This window comes from Pinus tabuliformis, chromosome 3_2, assembly GCF_031772625.1.
Source record: "Pinus tabuliformis cultivar Carrire ecotype Pingquan chromosome 3_2, CPIR1, whole genome shotgun sequence".
In the NCBI taxonomy this organism is placed as follows: Eukaryota; Viridiplantae; Streptophyta; class Pinopsida; order Pinales; family Pinaceae; genus Pinus; species Pinus tabuliformis.
The window spans coordinates 610,020,472-610,034,805 of NC_142302.1; the positions used below are offsets into that span (position 1 = coordinate 610,020,472).

Consider the following 14,334-nt stretch of genomic DNA (forward strand, 5'->3'; position numbering starts at 1 on the left):
CCAGCGGGAGTCATAGCCCGTTGACCCTTTAATAATTGAATTTTTTTTTTTAGGTTCTGGTGGGGGTGGTGAGGGTCATGGCACGCCACTCGTTTTATAATATTTTATTATAATTATTTTTTAAATAATAACACATTTTTTTTAATTTGTTTAATATAGGGGAATTATAGAAAAATTAATGATCCAACAAGTTCACCCACTTTCAGGAGCTAGGTTTCATGCCCCGGGGTTGGTCAAATTGTAGGACACTTAAACCTGGCCCACAGTCCAACTTTGACCAAAAATTTGACTGGCTCGTTCTCCCTCATACGAGCTCAGATCAACAAACAGTTCGCATCGTTACGATCAAGACGACAAGATATATGCTCTGGTCCTAGTTTGTAATCATTCAGATCACTTTGATTTTTGAGCTTCCATAAACCCTCTTGGTCCTTTGTGTGTCCTTGGATCCACCTGGATCAAATAGCATGCAATCGCCTACTCAAGTGAAAAAACTCAGTTTCATGTACAAGCACGTTGAGAGTAATAAGTATCTTCCCATGTGTCATGACAGAAACAAATTCCATTTTGCTAATTCATCTTGTTTCTCATTCCAGTGGCCACAATTATTGTGCAAGTTTCTCCTACCACTTTTTTCCTCCATGAAAGTTGATAAGAAAATGCTAAATGTCAAATTTCAGCAAAGATTCTGAAAACCTTTTTGATCCATTTTCTAGCATGGTCCAGAATCTACTTTGATAGTACTACAATGTATCTCTTCCAAAACTTTATTGTCTTTCATATATGGACAACTAATTTGATAAATGATCTCTTAAAATCTATCTTAGACTCAAAAGTTATTGGATGTTCTTGAAGATGGGAAAAATGTTCACCCAAAATGTCCAAACATATCAGTAACAACACATAGTTTAACATAAATATTCATCCTCATCCAATTATTAAATGTGGAAATATTCCTCTAAAAGCCTGGATTTCCCATACACTGGGCCTATTACTTATATAACCTCTGGTTTTAGTTTCTCTTGCATGTTTTCCGATTCAGCTGGAATATGTCAAAATATAGAGTTCCTTGATGTCTTCACTCCAACTTCTTGGATGTCATATCAAAGAAAGGCTCAAAGGATATTTCAAATATTATCTTTAGAGCCATTTTGACCCGAAAGGCCAAGTATCCATGCCATCGGTCACACTCTTATATTGATGTGTACATTTCCAAGAAATTTATCATCAATAAACATTGTTGCAAGACAATAATTGTTCAAATAAATTTTTGAGACATTCTAGATATCTAAAGTGATTTCCTTATAAAGCTCAAGTTGAGCAAAGCATCCAACATATGGATCATGAAATAGTGGATCCTCACACTAACATATTCACCGTGGGATTGAGACAAAGATATACAAATTGTAAACTCCCTCATGTGGATGAGCAAGTGGTGTTGGAAACTATCCACGCTAAATTTATCAGACTGAAGGTTGAGGAAACCATGAGTGCCATTTAGAAGTAACATTCTCACCATATTGAAATGGTGTCCTTCCTCAATGTAAACAAATCTTCAACAATATGGTCACTCCCCCACATGTGTCACTTCTCCCAATCCTCACGCTTAATTGGCACGTTGCACCTATGCATTTCATTTGACAATGTGCAAATCTTGGGACTTTGTATCCATTATCGTGGGTCTTCATCCCTCTTCTATTATGGAGAAAACTTTTCCAGGTAGGGGAAATCACAAATCCTTGCCCTCCCTCATTTCAATGCAACACGAAAAGCTTTTCTTTCTCTCTTTCTATTTCATGACAATTCTTCAATCATAAATCTCAATTTCAAGCCCTTCCTTGCAGCTTTGGATGAATCTTTGCATTGCTCTCAACTCCAAAAGCAGGTGATAGAAAGGATGGGTAGAAGGCTTGGTACCTGAGATAGAGTTAAAGAGGAAGGAACATTGAGTTACACACTGCAATATTCCTCTCATGGGGTAAAAGGATCACAACAAGGCCACAGTGAGCCCCCGAGAGAGAAAGAAGATGCTACTGCATGCAATGGTAATAATCAGAGTATGGTGCAGCGTTGCATATTAAGGTCCCATTATCATGCCCTCAAGACTTCGATTGCTGAGGAGAGAGAAGATATTTTAAAAGAAGAATCTGACAAATTTGAGGCTATAATTAGCAAAGTGGAAAGCTTGCACAATCTTGTTTAGAGACCTCGTGAACAAGTTGCAGATGATGAGACACTCTTTGATCTCAAATCCACAGTCCTCGCTACTGTTAACAGATCATAGAACAATGATGGTGCTACTCCAGTTGATTTTATTAGTAGTGCTATTCTAGGAAACTATAGTGACCAGGCATATGGAAGTAGGTCTTTGGAGGGAAATGATGATCAAACCCAAATATCATGGAGAAATATTGGGCTTTTAGCTGCTTCTGTTTTCCAGGACGTGACAAGAATTTGAACTATGCTTGGACCAATGTATAATGAACCCAAGCAAAGGAAAGCTATAGTATAGAGAAAAGAGACTAAGCTGACAGAAAGCACTTGAACTGAAGTAGTGAAAGAGTCCCCAAAAGATGAAAAATCAGAAACAAACAGGAATTTGGAAAGCATGTTTAACAGTTTGCGAAAACAAAAGCAAGCTAGATTAGAGAATTTAGTTCTAAATAGAATATAATTTTCCTAGATAGTAGAAAACATATTTGCATTATCATTTCTAGTAAAGGATGGTAGATTTGAAATAAATGTCGATGAAAATGGAAGACATTTTGTTGTCCCCAAAAATGCTCCTAGAGCTACATATATGGCATTTGGAGAAGTTGCTTATTGACAATTTGTTTTTCGGTTTGATTTTAAAGACTGGAAGTTGATGATGGAAGTTGTTGAAAGTGGTGAGCAGTTGATGCCTCACAGAACCAGTCCACTTATGATTCCTTGTTATGAGAAGGCTACAGAGCCTCCTATCAGAAAGATTTCAAGAAATAGGGGCAGAGTGGTACCTGCAGCTCTTGAGGCATAAGAGGATGAATGTGGAAGTGATGATGATGGTGGAGGTCTTCAAAGACAAGCACCGAAGAAGTGAAATAAGCATCTCCTTTGACTTTTGCTGCTTTTTTGGCTACTTTTTGTTGGAAACTATCTCTGTTTCTATCAGTGCACTGTAACTCATACATGAAGCTAATCTTTAATTTAAGTAATATGGTATATAAACAATGCTATCTTGTTCTCATAATTAGTTATAATTAAGTTGACTAGCAGTGCAAACCCCGAGTCATGTAGTACACCCCTTTAGCCATGGTTCCAAGGCTTGGGTAGCAAATTGGCAACATGTAAAAGGAAATTGTTAATGTAAGATGCCAAGTCCGATCTGTTAAACCATGAGTAGTCTCCTTGTGACAGTATGTTGTAATTTTATGTTTGAAAAGTATTTTGAGATACCACACAAGAAAAACGTTTCTGATTGTGTAGTTGGTTTAATTTGAGAATACATAGAGATGAGAGTAGGGTAAGGCCAGGTGAAAATAGATGTAAATATATAGGTTCAAAAAACTATCTAGCAACCCTTACCATACCCAAACCCTTTCGATGGCATTTCAGGGATAGAGAGATCATTGCGGAGGCGTGTGGAGAATAAGTAGGGATATGCATGCGCCAGATTGACTAATTGGTTGAGCCTGACTCAAGTAGGTGCAACTAGCAGATGACAAGATGACAAAATTAGAGGCTTATGGTAAAAATTCGTATTGCAGCAACAACTAAAGGAACTACTAAAGGACCTGCAAAGCAAGATCAACCAAATTATTATCTCTAGTTCAAGGGAAACTTAAATAAAATAAATAGCATTTAACACTATTTTTTGAAACCATGATTGGGCTTTACACACTACGACCCCATAGTTATTTAGAGGGAAAATGTGATAGAAATGAGATTTTAGTAACAAAGTGAGGCTCGAGGAGGTCTAAAAGTCCAAAACTAGTATGTTCGATTCTTTCAGTGAGTCTTATAGTAGATAGAAAGTGCCTACTTTCACAAATCAAATATTCATAATTCCTCAACCATTGGGAGAGCCATTATTGCCTTACTTTACCAGATATAGATCTAATACTAAGGTAAGGAGCTCCACCAGAGGAATATACCTTATTGAACAGAAAGACCTTCCTCCCCTTGGCAGATAGACCATGGACATAATCTTGCCATAAGGGAGAGAAACCTTATTGGACTGGCCAAAGACTTGGAATAGTGACACTAGAGAGTCAGGAAGATCCCCTTCAATGGGCTTTTCAAGCTAGCTTTAACAAGGCCTTATTCCTGTATCTTAAATAGTGGGTTCTTCTTGGCTTGGCCCTTCCTCTTTGATTGACTATTTTGATTTCCAGATTCTGATTCCTTTGTGTTTTTTTTTCACGAATTTAGATTCAAATGCACTAGCTACATAATTACTTTATTGGAAATGAAATTTATATTAAAGATAGGTTGAACCCTTATAGTAGTTTGGTAGCATACCACACAAGAACAGAGTTTCATTCTAATTTGAAGGATTTGAAAAGTGCTTAGACCATGATGTTCTTTATTCTTGTCCCCTTGAGTGATATTTCTGAACATGATGACATCTCTTAGATATTTCAGCTAGATATATCATATGATTCAATCAATTATAGCTTTAGACTGTAAATTACAATGGTACGTAGCCCATTACTGACTCAATAGACTTCGATATCTACACGTGCACAATAGAAAAACTATTGTAAGAACTAATGAAACACTTGATGCTCAATTTGACGATTCATTTTGTTTATGGGGTTTAAATTCTCTTCATTAAAGGATTCTTCGACTGTGCATAATTAAATTGGTGTGATTTTGGGACTTTAGCTTAAGATCTTACAGAATATGATCTTCAAAAAGAGCAAGATGCGTTGACTGTCACAATTGTGCTAGAAACGTGCATTGATGGATCTAAAGTTGGATGATCTCTCTTCCTTTTTCATTATCTAATCATTATGTCTATGCACTCTACAGATATGGATGCATGCTGATCAAAATGGCGTGGGCTTCTTTGGAAGGGTACAATTTTACAATGCTTTAAAGCTATTAATAGTAGTAGAGTGGTTGTGAGTTGACACAAGATATTGTGAGGGAAACTTTTTTTGGACCAACAACCTCTCAAATTCCCGCACCTCAAATTTCACCACCCATTGTAGCTACACCACTTCTCATTCTTCTCTCAACAAGCATTAGAGGTGCCATGATACAACCAAGTGTGGGAACTTCTCAATAGTATGTGCTTCCAGGAAATAATTAGTTCTTACAACCTATGTATCCACTGACTATTCCAACACCAACCCCTTTTCAGGGAGATTCCATGGGAATTCCTGGAGTTGGTACAATAGGTCAGTGGCCACAGATTTCTAGTAGTTTGGTAGAGTGGCTAGGTTTAAGGATTGCTGAACCAACTTCTGTTGGACCTATTAGCAATGTTTCTGCTGTGCAGGGTGTTAAATTTAGGGGAAATACTCCCTTGTCACTCAAGTAAGATGGTCTCAGGAAAGAAAGTTCAACATTTCAAGAAGGGTTAATTCCATCAGTACCATCAAAACCCTTGCAAGATAACATCAAATCCATCTTATCAGCAGGACTAAGTGATGTTAAAGGCATGTCTACTAATGGAAATGGTTTTTCTTCGTTTTCAATTTTCGGTGGAGATGCTTTTTCTGTAACCCCTCTCAATCTAAAAAATTGTAAATTCCCAGTTTATGTATTCAATCAACAATGTTTCATATTCTATGTACTGTACTTGCTCCAGATCTGGATAAGAACAATCAGCTAGATAAATCATACAACACATCAATTGTGCCTTTATCTATTGGAGTTGGTGAAGAAACTTCAAGCCTGGGAGGAAACACCCAACTATCCCTCCCAAGGATGATGTAGTTTGATGCTCAAAAGTATACCAAGGTTTTCTTTGAGGTGGACACCGACAGGGATGGTAAAATCACCATTGGACAAGCTCGTGATATTTTCCTGAGCTAGAAGGTTCCAAGAGGTATTGAAGAGAAGCTTCTAACATGTACTGAAGAGACAAATGAGAATATACATTTGATGATTATTTCTATGTCATTTTACTGAAGTGCTGGATTAATTAAGTCATTATGTGATTTTACTCGATATCTTCATGGTTGTTGGCTTCTTAAAATTGGAATTTAATGTAACATTTATGAAGGCCGATAAAGACATGTCAGTGGACACATGAAAATTTTCTAAAGGTTCTCAATTTTGTATGAAATAATAAATTAGTCTTCCTTTGAATTTATTAATGCTCATTTCATTATGTGTTTTATGTTGTTTCAATTAATAATGAAAACATAACAACTAGCCATTAGATATTCTGGTTCCATCATTTGAGGATTGAAATCCATGTTATCATTGACATATCTATAAAGAAGATCTTCCTTTAATGGTGACGTTGAAGGAAATGAATGCCTGACATTTCTATCACACTATCCTAACTTTAATTGTTGGTGTTCTTTTGGGTGCATCATGTAGAGGTTTTAAAGTAGGTTTGGGATTTGTCTGACCAGGATGCAGACAATATGCTTTCTTTAAGGGAGTTTTACATTGTACTCTATTTTATGGAATGATATAGAGAATGTCGTCCCCTTCCTCCAGTGCTTCCTCCTAGTATTTAGATATGAAGCACTAAAGTTTGAAGATGAAGTGAAAACTACTACACAACGTTCAGTTGTGTTTAATGGAATGACCTGGTAGCAAAACCCAAGTATTTTTCATTTAATATTGTATTCAAGTCTTGTAAATACAAGTTTGTGCATCAATTATTTTTCTAAATAGATGCAATTATATTTTGATTTCTTCAAATATGGTATTTGTTTATCGGATCTTTTTTGGTTGTACCATTCAATTGAAGAATATCTGCTTGTTTGGTTAAAGTTTTGTGGTTGGTTGTGATCTGTTAAAAGTGAACTTGGGTATGATACTTTAACTTAACATAGGCTTACAATGCAATCATGGTTTCTCGGACTGGTATGCATGGTGATGTTCCTGGAAATATTTCAAGGCAATTTCAAGCACCTCGAAGTGATGGACTGAATACTGAATAGTCAGTTCAACAAAAGTCCCGAGTGCTAGTTTTGGAAATGAATTTTGTAAATCAGGTAAGTCGGGATGAGCAGAACACTTTGAAGTCAAAACAAAAGGATGCAAAAGAAGCAGAGAAAAAGGTATTCTTACAAATATCTCTCTTCAGCAATTGCTTTGTTTTCAATGGATTTTTCACACTAATAGTGACAAAAGGCATCAAGGGAAATTTGAGGTTTTATGGACTTATACATTGATGTTCCCATGTAAGTAGATATAACTTATTATTTCATAATATTGACTAGATATTGCAGCACTTATTGTATTCATTGTTGCATAGTTTGAGATGTTCTTGTTGCACAATTGGGTTGGAAATGGATGGTATTTTAGAGCAATAAAATATTTGGTAATGTGTCAGTTTTGTCGGATCTTGAAATTTTTGATAGCAAGTGTACCCATGTGTAGCACAAATAACAACAAGCTTAAACCATACCATTGAATAACACTAACTAGGTTAATAGTAACTACATTGTTTTGTTCCTAAATATTAAGATATAACATTAGTGATCCTAATTTATTTTTAGATTAGGGCCATTACTAACATGTTATGTAGATGCTCGAATTGATGACATGCCAATTATTTAGAATATTTCTTAAGAAATTCTGGGGCATTTGGAACATGCGATTTCAAGTATGCACAACCCAAAATCAATCATAAATCCTAGCCAGCTATATATCATAAATTTTGTTTAGAGTTAATTAGCTAGATAGGAATGTTCTATATGATATCACAACTCTTATTTAAAATACAATGAATATTTTGCAAAAAAATGTGGATACAACCAAAGCTTAAGGTATCATGGAATCCATAAGTTATTCGTGTTGAGAAAATGAAACAAATGTGCACCACATTACACTATCTGCATGAGTGTCATTAGTATTAGTGCAAAAGTTATTTTTTTCCACAATAAGGAAAAGATATTTAAATGGACATGAATCCATAAGAAAACATGAAGGAAATCTAATATGTTGGCATATAACTAGAGGTGGTAATGGGGCTAATGCGCTTATTACGATTCAGAACAAATAAGTGGGTAATGGGTTACAAAGAAAACTTTCACTCTGGTTTATTACTGGAACTTTAATATATACGATAATAAATAGTGAAAAGATATGAGTTACTAGTGCAACCTTAATAGGTCATTTTTTATTGGGATGTTTCCTTGGTCTCATAGATGAAATCTTCATTACGGGTCCTTAACATTAAATGGAAATTTGGTCCATAGTTATTCATGTTTGTAGTTACTCTTAAGAAGATAGCTTTTCTACACCTGAGGCTGGTAATTTCTCTGAAATAGTGAATAAGCTAATGAGGAGAAGCATTGTACCCATGAACTATTTGGAATTTGATTTCTGAAAGAGTGCATCATGCCAAGGGTGATGAGAAGTTATTTGATCTATACTCAAGGATGTAACTTTCTAAATTGAAGTAGGCTTTGAGAACTCTTTTTACACATTAATATATGCATTTGTCAAGGAGCTATTCTATTAAAGGCCATGTTGTTTTGACTATTCAATTTAGTAATTTTCAAAGTAGATACTTTTGACAAATACCTTAAAGTACTTGACATGGTACATTGGATTTTTAAGATATTAATAGTCAATAATCAATAATGTTTGTTGTTTAAAATCAATGTGATATTGCAAGTTAGTATATCTCTTGAAGTGCTCCTTAACCATTTAAATCAAGCAAAATATGATTATGGATTACGAAGTACATATTAAAGAGGTGTTTATTGTGTTTAAAATGCATTTTACAAGTCAGATATGTTGTATAACCCTAACTAGCCATCCATATTCTCTTTTACAACTAATGGCTACATGCATGGAATTCATGATTATTGTGTTTGTAACCAACATACAATGTGATGATTCATCACATTGTATTTATTTTTCATATCAAGTTTGGGCCATTGCTACCTTAATTGGTAAAGATACTTCTATCCAAATTTAACATGTACAACTTCACATCTGGGTCAAAATGTGGAAAGGGATCTTCAATTAAGGTAATCTCTGGATTGGAAGACACAAGTTGCCTATTTATATTATGGTACAAGTTTTTGATTCAAAGAGATGAGTTTTCAAAATTTTATTTCTCGATGAAGAGCACAATCACAAGACATGGACCCAAGATGGGAAAAGTCTAGAAAAGAATATTGATTTGGATTCCCTAATAGAAAATTGTCATAAAACTCCACAATTAAAATAAATTCTGAAATAGTGGTTTTCCTAGTCAGCAAAAGTGAGGTGATGAAATTTCTTGTATCAGTGTTCAAGCCTCTTTGATGAAAAAATTGTGTTTATAGTTATCGATGCAACAAAAAAAAAAATAATGGTTGGAGTCATATGAAAGTATCTTCTGGCAAAATAACTTCCCCTCACTCGCAATCTCTTAGTTGATACTATTGGTTCAGATTTGTCTCGCTTATCTAGTCACATTGTGGTAAGAGTAGGCTACTCCAGATTCTCTTTTTGAGACATACATAAAGGGGAAATTTGTCAAAATATGTCAGAGCAGTCATCTCTATCAAACTTCCTTTTCAAATCTTGGGTCAAGTTTGTTGAATAGCTTAGGAAAACATAGTTAAGCTCATTGCATCTTGACTGAACTTGACAATATTTGACTAGGTTTGGCCCAAACTCAAACAAATCAGACATATTTAGAAACAAATTTGGGAACTCTTATTTTAATGTTGGAGAGTAAGCATAAAGTGTAGCACAAAACCCAAATTCCATACATAAAGGATTTATTCCATAGGATAATAGAAAAGAGGCTAGGATTTTCTTCCTTTTTCTAAAGAAGTAAATGCCATTTTATCAAGTGCATAATCAATCATGATGGGTTCTTTTGGTTCCTCTAATATTTGAGTACATGTGGACACATGTTAAAATTGGTGGATTTCATTGCTGGTTATTTTTTTCTTATCATCATTATTTCCCCCTCTCTAATCTTATTCTCTATGGATCTTTTTGTTATTCCCCTAGATCTATTATGTAAAGGTAAAGGGGGGATGAAGTATATTTTTGTATTGTGTAGTTCTTTTAGCTTTGAGGTTCTTGTCTTCACACCTCGTTTCTAGTTGAAGTACTTGTGGGAGGACATAGTTATCATTGAGAGGTAGAGAGTGATTTCCTTGTATCCATGCGATTTCATCTTTGGATACTCGTGTTTGGTGTGGATTTGGAAGTGTTTGAATGCCTCTTGGATATTTTGTTGGTGTAACAAATATTAGCCAAACTTGTGCTTACAATTTTAACATCTGTTTAATGGTTACATTTTAGGATCATTGTTATTGATCGTTGTATTTTGACATCTTGAATTAATTAATAACAAGAAGCATTCCCAATTAGTTTTCTAGGCCCCATAGCCAGTAGGATTCAAGCATGTAGCTCATTATTCATAATTGCATCATATATACTCATTTTTTAACTTTTGGCATGAAAATTAGTCTTTGAGGCATATTTTTATGCTGTCACAACATACTATACATGATTCACAATGTGAGAAATAAATCTTTGGTGTAATTGTAGATTTTAGGTTTGATAATTATAGGTCATTTATACGTTATAAATGTCTTCAAATATCACTTATAACTGAGTATTTAACTGAATATATTGAGTATCTTATATGCAACTATTTTTCCCTCCACCCACTTTTCATAACTTTCATAACCATTAGGTAGGGACTTGCAAACTCAATGTTAATTTACTTGTTTAGTAAAATATTTGCCAAGACAAAGTTTTATAATTTATTGATTGTAAAATTTACAATTTATAAAGTTTCAAGATCTAGTTTTTTAAAGTCTAATTCTTTAAAGGGTGCTAGCTCAATGGAAGAGCGACTGCGTTACAAGTAGGAAGTTGGTGGTTCGATTCCATCGTGCCCTGATATTCATATGGATTGGCGACGATCAATTTTTTGTGACAGATGCTCTTTTGACCATCACAAATGAGTTTATGGTGATGTTTTTCGACCCTCACCAAAATATGAAATGGTCATGGTCAATGAATGACACCATATATATGCATCATAGTGATGATGATGAAATGTCCATCACAATAAATCCTTGTTGTTCATATGAAATGGTGATGGTCATTATCCATCATTATAATCATTATTCATGACGAACCTTGAATGTCACCACAACACCTATACTTTTGGTGATGCCACTTTTGGTGACATTTAATTTTTTGGTGATGGAGGCTAAGGTCCATCACCATTTTTCATATGAAATGGTGATGGCCACTATCCATCGTTCTAAATCATTATTGGTTGACAGACCTTGAATGTCACCACAACACCTATACTTTTGGCGAAGCCACCTTTGGCGTTGTTCAGTTTCTGGTGACGAAGACTCTTTTGACCATCACTAATGAGCTTCTGGTGACATTTTTCGACCCTAACCAATGTATTTTTTCTTGTAGTGTGAATTATTCACACTAATGGATTTAGCATGCATTATATGTACCCTTCTATTGTATGCATCAACATATTTGTTCTCTTTCACTTTGATGTAGCTAATATCAAATACATATTCACTCACAAATTCCAACCATATTGTTTTTCCAATATTTAACGTTGGTGGCTCAAATAGATATATTAGACCACTATGGTGTCTCCTCAATTCAAATGTCTTTCCCATTACGTAAATGTACTCTCAAAACAAGTTCCAAATAATTTGTGATATAATTTTTTGCATGTTCTTTCAATTTCATTGATTCATAACCAGTGACATATCCATTCCAAGTAAGTATTCACCAAGTCCTTTTTTGCATGAATCTCTATATACCACAAAATCTTCATCTGAATAAAAAATATTTAATATTGATGAAGTTGTAAGTAGATTATTTGATAACTGTAAATCCCTTTGCATTTTATTTCCCATTCAAAATCAATTCCCATCTTTTGTATAGAAGTGATGGGATAAGAAATTCATGAAAAGAATATTATAAACCTCTTGTAGTATCTATATAATCCCAAAAAAGTTCTAATTTTTGAAATATTCTTTGATTTTAGCCATCCTTTAATGGCTTTAATCTTTTTTGATCTACTTCTATGCTTTATTTTGAAATGATATGCCCAAAATAATGGATATTCTCTTGGTAAAAGTAACATTAACACATCTTGGAATAGAGCTAATTATCCCTTAATACTTGTAGTACAAATCTTAGTTCTTGTTCATGATCTTCCTATAACTCATACTAAATTAGCATGTTTCATGAATACAACAATGAATTTATGGATTTTTTTTTTTTTTTTTTTTCTCCTGAATATACCATTCATGAAGAAGATAAATATAGTTTTTTTTCTTAGTCTCTAAATTTTATCTTACTTATGTCTTCTTAATTTTATCACTGAAAATATATTTTCCCCTCTTGTCTAGTCAAAAAGATCATAAATTTTGGGTGGAGGGTCCTTTTTCTTCACCATATTTTTGTTTAGTTTTATAAAATCAATATATAATCTTAATGTTCCCTTTTTATTTCCACAAAAAGTATTGGTTATCCCCTAGGTGAAACACTTGAGTGTATCTACCCTTTCTTCAACAATTATTCTAACCACATTTCTAATTTCTTTAGTTCTAGTGTGCTCATTTTGTAAGGAGATTTTGATATTGGAGTGGTTTTGGCAATCAAATCAATAGGGGAATCTATATCCCTCTTTGGTTGAAAACTTGATATTTATCCAAATACATCTTCAAACTCTTGCAACATTAGAAAATTTCCATGACACGTCTCTTTGAAATTTTACCGATCTTATAAATGGTATATATATAATTGACATAATTTCACTAAACATCTCTTCAAATCTAAGGCTAACGTCTCCCTTTTAGAAATGGGTCTTGAAATTCCTTGCATAATTACTTTCCTTCTTCATCTTGACATATAAATGTCGTATTAGAAAAATATAGGATGGCATGATGCTTGTCCAACCGATCTATTTCAATTATGAAACATAATATCCTAATGGAATGATATTCAATTTTGTAAAACTATCCACTCCATTTAGATTTATGGCACAACTCCTGACCATTTCAATGATCCTTCCCTTGGCACTAGTGTCTAGTGGAACAAAACACGATATTTCAAGTTTACTTTTCATCTAATGTGTTCTAACCACTCTTTTTGAATCAATTTAACTCTTCCACCTCCATCATATGGGATTGATGTTTTCCTTGTCAATCTAGAGGGCCACAAATATTCTTGGAATATTTGTACACGTCTTATACTAGTGTAGCCTATTGAATGTTTTTTAAGGTTCCTGCTTATCATATTTGTTACGGAATTCCTTATACAAGTGATCTCATTTACATTCCAAACATATGATGGGTGGTCTTCCTTTTTTCCAATAGTTACTCCATTTTGGATTTATCTTGAGCATGCTACTATTGAAAGGTGGTATGAAACCATTCACTATCTAATATCAATTTTTCTTCTTTTTATCTTTCCAATATTAATGAATATTTAATTTACCTTTGATCCTCTCATACAAATATGTTTTAGTGGCTACAACCACCCTCCAAAATATTTCCTTAGCTTCATTTTGGAGCCTCCCTACCAACCTTCCATAGGAGCATGCCTTTCTTTGTCAAGTACACAAGCTTTAGTGATTTTATAGCTGATTGCCAACCTGTGCATAATGGCTTATTGCATCCCCCTCACAGGTTGTTTCTTTAGACTTGATCCAACTATAGGCTGAAAAACTCCCTAAAGAAATTGCACAATTATGGAGGGAACCTGCCTTCCCTCTAGAAATTGTGCAATTCTGTCTGGTAGCCTGCTGGGCTCTAGAATTGTGCAAATCTCCCCGTCACCCTTCACCGAAAAAATTGCACAATTCTTCCTAGCAGGGCCACTCAGCCAAGAAATCACGAAATTCTAGGCAATAGTCAGCTGCTCAACCCATAAATTGCGTAATCCTTCTGGGTAGTCAGCCCAAGTCCCTCTCAGAAATGCGCAAATTTTCCCCTCAATTGAACAGGCTGTTGCATGTGCCATTGAGTTGAATGGTTCCACCCAGGACTAGGAAAACTTGACTTGCATGCATGGGATGATTTTTCTTGGAATATAAAAAGCAACATGCAAAAAGAATCCCTAGATTTTAGGGAGTTATTTTTAGCAGCTAGACGTTACATGCAGATATCCTTTTATAATATTTCCTCCAAGTGTCGTTTTTTCCTAGATTTG

At 34.5% G+C, this 14,334-nt stretch overlaps 1 pseudogene; it reads left to right on the plus strand.

The window, feature by feature from the left end:
* LOC149182095 (uncharacterized) overlaps positions 1-14,334 on the plus strand; it is a 62,696-nt pseudogene that overhangs the window by 11,326 nt on the left and 37,036 nt on the right.